The following is a 13111-nucleotide window of genomic DNA, read 5'->3' as shown; positions in this document are numbered from 1 at the left end:
CACTATATAGGCCACATTGCCCAGAAGACGGGAAAACTTTGTTCTGCTTGGGTGCGTTTTTGAATTTCTCATCGAGTGAGTAAGTAGATCCAGCCTTGTTTTAGCGAAACCTGTTATGGTTCGGGGTTTTCTTGGCTTTTTCCTTTTCATTCCTTGTTTCCTTGGATTCGAACTCGAGAGCTCCTGAATATGATGGCCCAGGAGAGCTGAAACCACGCTATCTCGAATCCAGTGTTTTGGGTTTCTGTTTCTGTCTATGAGCTACGATATAAATGTACATTGAAGTTAAAATGCATAAGAAAAGTCGATGCAAATTCATATGATTTGTGGCCATTTTTAAGCCAAAAATCCTAAGAACTGGGTATGCCCATGCAACCGTGCCAGAGCTTTCAGCTCATGCCTTGATTGCAACTACATGCTTATTAGGCATCTAAATTATCATTTTGTTGAAGGTGTGCATTTGCTGCTTACAAAGAATCAGTTATCATAGTCTATCCATTTATATTTTGCTCATAACTGTCTCTGTGATCCTGGGGCTCTCCAAGTCACTCCCAAAAGGATCCAACAAAGCTTCCTGAAAGAAAGTGTGAATGGTAAGAGCCCATTATTATATCTCTACATAGCCTGAAGAGAGGGAAGATTTGTGAAATGCATATATGTTGGAAAAGTAACTTTTGAAAGAGATCTATCCCAATTTTGTACTTATGTCAGTCTTGTTTTGCTTTGACCCATGTTCTACTGTTTTGTCATATTAGCGTGATAACTAAAGATACTGGTAACTGATTTGCTTCCAAAATTTACAGTGAACATGTAACTAAACCGTGAGAAAGTATTGTATGTGGGCGTGGCTACCATGTATGTTGCAAGCTTTGATGGAGTATTTTCTAAGCATATATGAATATAAATCACAGTTCTTCTTAGCATCCTGGTTGACTCCAGTCATTGCAGCATTTTGAAACATGCCACTCTGAATAAATTGACTTTTCAAAAAACCATAACACTAGCTTAATTGTCGGTATGTCTATATAGTATAGTTGTATATCCAATATTTACATCTGGCAAGAAACATAAGTTGTTTCAAACTGTTTCCTATCTTGCTATGGTTATCATATCACCAGGGACACGCTAATATCTTTACCTGTGTCTTGCTATATTTCTTTTGTGGGTAGTGACAATCATAACATTGTCAAATGAAAAGATGGAAATTCCAATTTGACTTCCATTCTTGGCTAGCAATATTAGATGAATCAGCAACTGGGCCGGTCCCATACTTGTGTGATATGGGGTCGATTCCTACCCTACTACTACCACTATAACAGCTACCATTATAACTGCTAGGTGAACAGGGCCACCCCCACCAGGTGTTCACAGGTAAATAATAGGGGATTTGAACATAAGACCTTTGTACTCACATTTACTTTACATTTTTACAACCTTGGTAAGTGAACAGCTAGTAGTGTTTACAAATGATGAATTCCAAGAGTGAACCTTTTCTTTTGTCTAAGCCATCCTTGACCTTGTTGGTTCAATTAATATTTCATGGTTTGCTTTTCTGTACCAATTTCTAGTTGTATTGGTATCAACTTAATTTCATCCATAATAGTGCCTTAGGTACGCATGTAGTTGAGATTGTGAGTGATCGAACAACAATCATGCCCTTAAAGTATAACATGAAGAACTACAACCAACAGTTAATATATCTCACCTGCATATAATGTTTGGAGGGATCAATCTTGATTCTCTGTAGCTCGTATATTCATAATGAATGTTACAGTTATGTGGAAATTGACCAGATGAATACTGGATAATAGCTACAAATGCAAGACTGTAATCAGTATAACGATGCCTTGTATGATGAAGCAGCAGTGAATGTTGGGATGGAATTTCCTAAATACAGAGTGGCCAACTTGGTCAACTATAAGTGGGTAAGTGGTCGATAATTGAAGTCTGGAAGTTCCTTGCCAATACCTGTCCAATTTTGTATTTAGGCTCATATATAGGTATTATGGCAAGAAGTATGCGGTGCCACTAGGTTTTTTTGGCTATTTCGACCTAAATATCTTACAAGAGCTGGTCAATCCATGACTGTGGTTTATTTGTCTTAGCCATAGTGAAAGAGTTGTGTGCATATGAAGGAAATATTTCTGGTGATGATTGGGAAGCTATCTTGAAGAACCGAGTGACAGCATCTACAGTCGGAGAGATGAGAAACCAAATTTTAGAGATTATCAATAAGCTGTCTAGCGAGAAATGCAAAACTTGTTCTTGTTGATTTTGATGCCATTAAAGTGAAGTGCATTCATACAGTATTTGCGTCCTTTTTTTTGGGGTTACCTTTTTCTGGTAAAGCATCTAACCGGTATAATTGATTATGTTCAACATTGTAGTTGCAATGTTTTAGCCCTGTACAAATGCATTCATGTTAAGCTGCTTCAAAATAACTGCCATTTGTTTTCTTAGGATGCTTATTGTCTTTTTACAACCCAAGATGTTGTGTGGAAAGGCAGCATGATAGATACTTCTAGCAAAAGTTGGCTTTGAGAGGATCTTTATAAACCAACAACTACTCTCATTAATTTCTTAGAATGTGATGCTTGATACATGAATAGAAGGAAATAGTTATCTTTTATAGTCACTGATTATCTGTTTGTAGAAATGCATGACATATAGGAAGACAACAATATAACTCTAAATATCTTGGCCCCGGTGCTTGAAATCAAAGTATAGATCAGCTTAACCTTACAGCTTACGATCAAATTTCATGACCACTCTGTGTCCTATTTTAGTCTACATATTACAGTCATCCATCCCAACAGATTAGGTTCAAGTGCCCTTCATTCCTGTCTTCAGTTAATTAGCAACAAAAAGAGAGCAAGCCCTTAAGCAGGTCCCACAGTAAATAATTCTCTTGTTTCCGAAAAAACCTTGATTCCAGCTTGGATAAAAAAAAAGGAGAGAATATTCAGTGGACAAAGGGTCCTCCTTGTATTCTTGAATAATTAAGGTTTCTTCATGCAGTATAAGTGGTGATTCACAGAGATAATCTACTTTTGAGTTGAACTCTCTGAAGACTTTTAATTTGTTTTTTAGTTGAACTCTCTGTTGATGTGAGTGAAAGAGATAACATCAAAGAAATCATTTATTTCCAATACTCTGTTCATGATGGGCCCAAGAGTTAAATTTGTGCTTTGGAAATTGGCTTATCCGAGGACATCACTCCTTTTGAATCTCCCAGAACTTGTAGTCTTTTGAATTCTTTGTCTTCGGTGGGTTTTCATTAAGATCCATACTGCATAACATTTTACTTTTTTGTTCGTTCCCAGGCCTGCATTTTACGTCAATTAAAATTCTGAGTAATGTGTATACTTTCAAGTGAATTTTTTTTATATGTTTCCATACATTCAATTCTTTAGATCTGTTTTTTTTTAATCCTAAACTTTTTGAAACCTCCCTCTACCTTAACCTAGAGAACTTGTCGTACCTGATATATATATATATATATATATATAATATAGATATATATAGATATATAGTTGGGGAACATCTGCAATTGTCCTTATGTCCATTATGCATAGTGTGTTTGTGATTTCCCTGGATGGTTTTATTTTCTGCTGTGTTTGAAGGAAGCTCAGGTTCAACATTGTACATCCAAATTTGGCGTTTAGCATGCCTTGTGTGCAAGTGGGTAATGACTGGATAGAGTTTTAAATCCAGCTCCATTCCAAGGATTCATCCTCTCCATCACTATATAGCAATCATTTTGGCGTTGAGGCATGTGTTGTGTGCAAGTAAAATGACTCATGAGATGGGGCGTAGTGGCCACTACTGTAAGTGCTTTAACCGACAATTAGGTCAATCCCAATTCATTAAGTTTTGCAGCCAGAGCTTGTGTTCATCTCGACTGGTTTGCTGTACAATTTCTTTTGCCTTTAGAGGCGATTACTTAAAATCAGGATTACTGCTTCATGTTTCCTACATATATCATTCAACCGAATCCCCTTTTTCTAGTTTTACACCTGTTGTATTTTAAGGAAGCTCATTTATACTATAATTCAACCGTCTTTGAACTGTAGCCATGTGTTGTATGAATGCATGAAATACCTCCATATGATTTCCTATTTTGGTCACTGGTTTATCCTTTACCAGTCATTAATTACTGGACTGAACCCAAATTGCCCTGCTCCAAATCCAGCATTCCTCAGGGATGCCTATGAGAATTACATTCCAGACCACATAATTCTCTCAAGGTTTGGGTAGGTGAGGTTCGCTGGGATCTAACTGTTCATATCGTAATGCGCTATACCTGTGTTCAGTCCTGTAATATCCTCTTTCAGCCTAATTTAATGAAACCTCTGTTCTATCGTCCATATCAATGCATGTATATGTACTCCGTTAAAATGATTCTGTCTGCTGTGAGTTACTGGCATTTTCATCATTGAGGATTTGGTTTGTAAGTTAGTACCACAATCATCTTATGCAGGTAAGGAGAAACACTCAATTTCAGACCACTGTTATGTCCTTAAATATTCTGGGTCTGAAACTTTTCATGGTAAATTTTCAAGTCTAAGAAGGTGGACCAGAAGCATTTGATAATTTGCAAACTCAACAAAAGGAAACGAACCGTCTGTATTTATAACGAAGAGACAATGGCCGTCATTAATACATTGGGCAATGGATAGAGGAAAAAATGAGCAACTAAATTCACTTGCAGAAACTAAAAAGGGGGAAAAAGTAAAAACTGCAGTACATTAAGTTTATACATTAACCAAATTAATTTTCAGTAGACCGAAATAGGTAATTAAGGATCAACCTCTTTATTTTGAATTCATAAGGGAGAAAAAAAGCTATAACGTTGTAGTTTGTGGCTTCTAGAAGTTTATACATCAACCAAATTAACTTTCAGTGGACAGTTAATTGAGTTTCATCCTCTTTAATTTGAACTCATTAAGGAGAAGAGAAGCCATAACGTTGTAGCTTGTCGCTTGCCTGGAAGGCACAACATAGTTCATGTGTGTTCCACAAATATGGAACAACCAGATGTACATGATGACTGAGATAGTTAAGCTAACGAATAAATCAAACCCTTACATTTAGCAACTTTGCTGACTTCAATACCTCTTCCCAACTTTATGAGATTCGTTTCTTTAACATTTAGATTCTGAAAGAAGATTGTTTGAACATGGTGATTCAAAAATAGTTAACATCATGGATATTGTCATGGAAGCTGGAAGCTGAGCCAATTTGGATCACCAAGCACAAAGATTGCAGCATTAGTTAATGCCTGAATACCTTGTCAAAAGAAACAGATGGTCTATGCAATTGTAACCAAGGGAAAGAACTAGTACTATCATGACAATATGGAACAACACTTTCGAATAAATATACAGTTAAATACTCCTTGTTGTAAGTTTGGCTCTATAACGGTGGTAAATCAGTAAGCCAGTTGTTGCTAATTCTGAGCTCTTTACATATTCTGAAGGTCTTTATTTCTTTCAGAATTATCATGTGACAACAAAACCAATCTCCCGTTGCCAGAGAAGTACCTTTAAAGTTTACAAAGTTTTCATTGCTTGCAAGCTAAAATCATGCATGCAACCTGCAAATGGTCAATCATAGTTGTTGCTAATTCTGATGATGGCTAAATTTTTGGATCTACAAAATTATCACTTCTTTCTTAAAACTGAATTAGTATTTACAATTGTTTTTTTTACAATTTCATGAGCAGAAACATTGCAGGTTTATGATTAATGCTTTGTTTATATTGTTCACCTTTAATATGGTGTTTTTCTCTCTCCTCGTTTCTTATATGCGAAACCTCCAAACTTCGTTTCTCGTACCGTTCTCGTTTCCCGTTCGTTTCCCATTTCTCGTTTCTGGTAACATAGGTGTCATTTATAGTTTGAACAAAACAACATTGATTCTTGGACCTTAGTTTTATCAAATCAAATTTTAACCTTATGAAATTAAGTGTCATCTCTTGTCAGTGGCATTTATGTACTGCGGTATCTTAGTGATATTGTATACGTTATGTGTTGTGGCCATGCATCATATTATGGTGAAGATTTTATAAATTCATCTTCTCTTCTCCACAAACATTAATATGCATAAAATGCATAGATTTGTTGGATGGTGAATATTGTGGAATCATATTGATCTTATTCCAAAAATCTGTTTATGTTCAGTTTATGCTAATGTCTTCTTGGTTCTTGCATTAAAATAACCATGTAACCTCTTAGTTGTTTGGAAACATGGCTTACTATTATATAAATATAAACACAAAAATTTCAAAATCAACTCTACTTTAAAAAAATCTTTAATATAGGCAATTATTCCATTTGTTTAATTATTTCTCATTTGACAGCTCATATTATCAGCTGCATTATATATCATGAAATTGTTTTAGTACTAGTAAACAATGATTTAAAAATAAATAAATAAATAAATAAAAATTGAACCTTTGATATGTAAAGGACATTTCTCTCAAATTACAAAAAAAAAGAGTATGAAAATCATGCTGGAAACAATTTTTGAAGTTTTGAGTCTTTTATTTTCAAGATTAACTAATTGGTTTGGAAGATGAAAAAACCAACAAATTGGAAGAGTGGGACTTTTATATTCACTAAGGTATTAAAGAAATTATATGCATGAAACTTATACTAGCACCTTCTAGTGGAATTGATAGTGCACGAATCCGTTGCTTGCCATTATTTTGGTTTTGGTACCACCTTATAGCATATCTAGGTTCAAATGCTATTTTCCATGATGGACAGTTAAATCTGTTTCAACTCTAATTGTTATTAAGGGGTTCCACAAGGATGTCACATGAGCGTTTATGATGCCCATTTTGACATAGATAGCCACCTATGTTAAGGTTATATTTTGTAGTTCAATGTTATTTATGAACATTATATACATTTGGTTGGACACGTGAAAATCAATTGATGGATTTGGTATTGATGATGGAAATGTTGGATGTATGACCAAATGTATGACTTACTTGGTTACAATTTATCTACTGCATGAATTGTCAAAGTTATTGTTGCATCATATAGGCTTATATAGATATGATTTATCTAATCAATGACTTAGTGAAATTACGATTTATCTAGTGTAAGATTTATTTCTAGTATGAACAACAAAAATTGACACGTGGACAGTGGGCCTAAAAAAAAACATGATGTTTAAGATCATGTATATATATCTATTTTGTGGTTGTATATATGCATGGATGAGAACTAAACTACAGGTTGGAAAGAACCGTATGATAACCAAGATCTACTATTCCATTGGGGAAGGTTGAGACGACCAATGAGGAAAGGTACGATGTACATTGTTCTATTACATTTGGTATCTACTTGATATGCACTCTTATGACATGAGTAAAATGCAAATGACAGGTGGAAAGATGACCTGACTGGATTATTCGATGACAAGTCCAACCAGCTCTGTAGTGTGGTCCATGCTCTTAAGGAGGGGTGGAGGTGTTTCCCATCGTGTATCCTCCGAAACCTGGAATTGTGGGGAGGACAGCTGAACGCTCCCCCTAGACGTGTGATGATGATTTCCAGATGCCTGCTGGGGAAAGTTCGGTTGAGGCATTCGACACTCCCACCATGTCGGTTTTATCACTGGTCAGTATGGCCTTTGCCACTGATAAGGCAGCAGAGGACGGATAGGGCGAGAATGGAAGTAGGCCAGGGTGGATAAGAAGATATAGATCAGTTGGAGACTCTTGGTGGGAAGAATGTCATAGTCGGACTTATCCGATTTTATTGCTATAACTCTCTCTGGTTGCTATGATTTCAAACTCCTTGCATCTTTTCATTCTAACTTCGGGATGAAGTTTTCTGAAGGAGGGGTGTATGTAATGCCCCACTAAAATCTTATCCTACAAATTTTTTTAATGTTTACATTATCTGAAAATATTGAGAAATATTGGTCTAATATAAAATCCATGATTTCCATTATTCAAATTCCCCCACTTACCTTCTCAAATTGAATATTAGGTAGGATATGTTCTCCTTCCATCATTTCAAAATATATGTATTCATTTCACATTACCCAATGTACCCTCACATTTACTAAGGAGAAGACATGGTCCTCTCCATGTAATTACATCTCACATTCCCAAATGTACCCTCACATTTACTTGGGAGAAGACATAGTCCTCTCCATCTTATTATCAATATATATATTCATTTCACATTCCCCAATGTACCCTCACATTTACTAAGGAGAAGACATTGTCTTCTCCATGTAATTACATCTCACATTCCCCAATGTACCCTCACATTTACTTGGGAGAAGACATAGTCCTCTCCATTTAATTATCAATATATATATATATATATATTCACCTCACATTCCCAAATGTACTTTTCAGATTTAGTTGGGAGAAGACATGATCCTTTCCCATTAAATTCTCAATTTTATATTCATGTCACATTTCCAAATGTACTCCTAGCTTACTTGGGAGAAGAGAAGTCGACTGTAAGGATAGATGAGAAGTTAATGCAATAATGAGAGGTGGTTGAGATGGAGAAGGGAAGGAGGGTATAAAAAGGGAAAGGGGAAGGAAGAAAGGGAGGTTGGGGGAGTCTTGCTTATGATGGTGGGGGTTGGTTGTGATTGTTTGGACTTGTTATGATTTTGGGAGACCTTGGAAACCTATGGAGGTTTCTTGGGTTAGAGAGGAGGAAAGTATTGTTATCTAGTTTTGCACGTTCTTCTTGAGGACACACTATATCTGGTTGGACTTGGGCGCGGAGGGCTAGGGAACCTGTGGACGTTTCCTAGGCTAGGGATTATTTCCTAGTTGGCTGGGAGGTAAATCTGGTTGGGTCCGTCAAGAGGAGCGTTCAGCAGAAGCAACAAGACAGAGGTATCTCCATCAGCCACCGGTACAGGTATTCTTCCGTAGACTACTCTTGTAAAGTTAATTAGAATGAAATATTCACCTTAATTTATGTTGATTATAATGTAAATGTTAAAATTTTATTTGTTTAAAAGCCGTGTAAGTAGGTAAGTTTAAGCCTCATATCGCATTTAATTTCAGAATAAATTAGATCTATTAGCAGACCTAGGGAGGTCTCTTACATTTAAGCCCAATATTAAAAATCCCTATTATTATAAACTTAATATGAAACCCCATTTTTGTAATGTAACAATGTGAGGTTGAATAAATTGTGATGTAATGTAACATTGCGACAATGGTTGTCAGATTTATTTTCATATTGAAACAATGTTTGTCGCAATGCGATATTGCATTGATTTATGTATCATCCCAATGCCACATTATTAAACCTTAATATAAAACCCTAACATTATAAAACCTAATATAATAAACTGTAATATTAATATTATAAATTGTAATACTAAACCCAACTATTATAAGTTATAAACCCTAATAAGTTAAATTATAAACCCAATATTAAAAATCCCTAATATTATAAATCTAATGCTAAACCTTAGTTTTATAATGTAACATTATGGCAATGATTGTTAGATTGATTTTGATATTGAGACAATGTTGTAAGAATCCAACATTGAATGATGTCACCAATCCGACATTTTTCACAATGGATTAATAAACCCAAGGGAATAATATTAAACCCTAGGATTAATATTGTAAACCCAAGGTATAAAGAAAGTCAAGGGATTATTAACCAAGGGATTAATATTATTGACCCTAATATTAAACCATATTATTTTAAATTATAAAGTCATTATTAAACCTTAATATTATAAACCCAATATTAAAAAGATATAATATTATAAACCTAATATTAAACTCTAGTTTTGTAATGCAACAATGTGACGTTGAATAAATTGCATTGTAATGTAACATTGCGACAATGATTGAGAGATTGATTGTCATATTGAGACAATGTTTGTCACAATGTGACATTGAATAGATTTATGTACCATTCCAACATCACATTATTAAAACCTAATATAAAACCCTAACATTATAAAAAAAACATTATAATAAACCCGAAGATTAGTATTATAAACATTAATATTAAACCTCACTATTATAAATTATAAAACCAATATTATAAACCTAAAATAATAAACTTGAATATTATAAACAATAATATTAAACCCCAATTTTGTGATGTTACAATTTAACATTGAAGAATTTGCATTGTAATCTAGCATTAGGAAAATGGTTATTAGATTGATTGTCACATTGAGATTATAAACCCTAATATTTATATTATAAACCCAAGGGATTGATAAACCCAAGTGATTATTAATATTATAAACCCAAAGGATCAATAAACCTAGGTAAACCCAAGGGATTAATGTTAAACCTTATGATTAATATTATAAATTATAACCCAAAATTAAACCTTAATATTATAAATCCAAAATTAAAAAGCCCTAATATTATAAACCTAATATTAAACCCAAGTTATATAATGTAACGATGTGATGTTGAATAAGTTTCATTGCAATGAAATGTAACATTGTGTCAATGAGTGTCAAATTGATTGTCACATTCAAATCATGTTGGTCATAATGCGATGTCGGATAGATTTTAGTACCATTCCAATGTCATAATATTAAACCCCTAATATAAAAATCTAACATTATAAAACCTGATATAATAAACCATAATTTTAATATTATAAACCATAATATTAAACCTAACTATTATAAATTATAAACCCAATATTAAAAAGCCAAGTATTATAAACCCTAATATTAAACCCCAATTTTGGAATGTCACATTCCGACATTGAAAAATTGCAATGCAATCTAACATTGTGACAATGATTGTTAAATTGATTGTCATGCTGAGACGATGTTTGTCACAATGTGGTGTTGGATAGAGTTTTGTACCATTCCAATGCCACAATATTAAACCTTGACGCAAAACCCTAACATTATAAAACCCAATATAATAAACCCTAATATTATTGTTATAAAACCTAATATTATAAACCCTAAGTTTAATATATTATATCCTAATATTATAAACCCTAGGATTAATATTATAAGCCCCAAGATTAATATTGTTAACCCTAGCCATTCAATATAAGCCTTCATGGTCTACCATGCCGATCCACTATGGTTTACTATAGGTCACTTATACATAGGCGATAATGCCCAAGGTAAGTATGGTTCACCATGGTAGTCATGCTGATTATTGTTGACTATCATTCTCATGTTAATTATAGTTGACCATGTCAACAATAGTCAACCATAGCTAACATGTGTTAATGTATAAATATTATAAACCCTAACATAATCAACCACATTTATCAATTGGATTTATAATATCAATCTCTTTGCATTTATTGGTCCCTTAGGTTTATAATATTAATAATTGCTTAGGTTTATTAATCCATCATGTTTATAATATTAATATCTTGGGTTTATTAATATTAATAATCCCTTGGGGATATAATATTAATCCTTTGGATTTATAAATTGATGCTTGTGTTTATAGCATTAATCCCAAAGATTTTTAATATTAATCCCTTGGCTTTACAATATTAATCCATTGTGTCTATTAATCCCTTAAGTTTATGATATTAATAATGCCTTAAATTTATTAATTTTGGGAGTTTTTAATATTGATCTCTTCCATTTATTAATCCCTTTGGTTTAATATTATTCTGGTTTAATATTATTCCCTTGACTTTATAATTTACTAGGTTTATAATATTAATTCATTGAGTTTATTAATTCTTTAATAAATATTTTATTTAATATATTAATTCATTGAATTTATTAATCTTTTAATAAATATTTTATTTAATATATTAATTAATATTTAAATTTAAAAAAAAAATATTAATATTTAAATTCATAAAAAGATATATGTTTTAATAAAACAAAAAATGGTACTACACAAACCAACCATATATAAACCTAAGATTATAGTTCTATATTCTTTTTTTTTTGTTGATAAGTGGGTGAATCCTGAAAATCACTCTTACCCTGTGGCTGAGAGGCCACGACTCAGGGGCATCTAAGCTGTCAAAGTCACCCAAGGATTGCACCCTGCCTCAGCCACAACAGCGGAAACCTTGCTGGATTTTTTGGTATCAATGAGACTAAAACCGATGACCTTTTGCTTACAGAGAGCCTTAACGCTGCACTCCTTCACCAACTGTTCTAAATCTCTTTGATAAGATCATAGTTCTATATTCAAAAATGAGAAGGAATAATGTTTATTAACTAACTATGATAATCATAAGGTTACTAACTGCACCCAAACAAATTCGTGAGAAATAACCGAGTCATGGAACTAATTTCTCAAAAACCATTTTCATCAAATTCATGCTAAAAATATTCCACATTGGTATGCAATCAAAAGAAAATATGACATTTATTAAATAAACCACAAAGTTTTATAAAATTATAAACCCTAGCAAAATAAAACATAGGATAATAAAGGGTTTTTAAAAAATTTCGTTTAATTGGTTAATATCATAAACTAATTAAATTAGCCCGACCATAGAATTTAGCAAGCAAACCATAGGATAATAAAGGGTTTTAAAAATTTTGATTTAACTTTTTAGTATTATAAACTAATTAAATGAGGCCAACCATAGAATTTAGCAAGCAAATATGTGAATAAATGAAACAAGCAAATATGTGAATGAATGAAACATGTGTATAGGTTGAGAATGTCGAAACAACCGGTAAGGAACACAATGCACAAGAGCTTAAGACGTCCTTCCAAAGACGTTCTGTTTAACAAAGCACCTGGATGGCAAGTTTTTGTTGATGAAAGGTTAGACTATTCATGTCCCAAGAAACATATGCTAACATTCCCCAAAATATAATCACGTAATTACTCAGATGTTTGGATGTCCAAGCTTTGAAATGTTAATCTCCCTGACACATTTTTGAATATATGAAATATTTTTGAATATATAAAATATTTTTGGAAGAAATTCTATTGAAGATTTTGGTCATTTATTTGGAACTAATTATTTGAACTAATTATTATGGTTTATTTTCAAAATAAAATGAAGAAACAAATCTAGATAATAAATTATCCTAATTAGTTAACCTTCAATATAATTTCCTCGCATAATATTTTATATATTCCAAATATAAATCACAAAAATTCATTTTTATTAAAAAAAAA

The sequence above is a fragment of the Pinus tabuliformis genome, chromosome X (genome assembly GCF_031772625.1).
Source record: "Pinus tabuliformis cultivar Carrire ecotype Pingquan chromosome X, CPIR1, whole genome shotgun sequence".
NCBI classification, from domain to species: Eukaryota; Viridiplantae; Streptophyta; class Pinopsida; order Pinales; family Pinaceae; genus Pinus; species Pinus tabuliformis.
Note: the sequence above shows the minus strand (reverse complement) of the source record.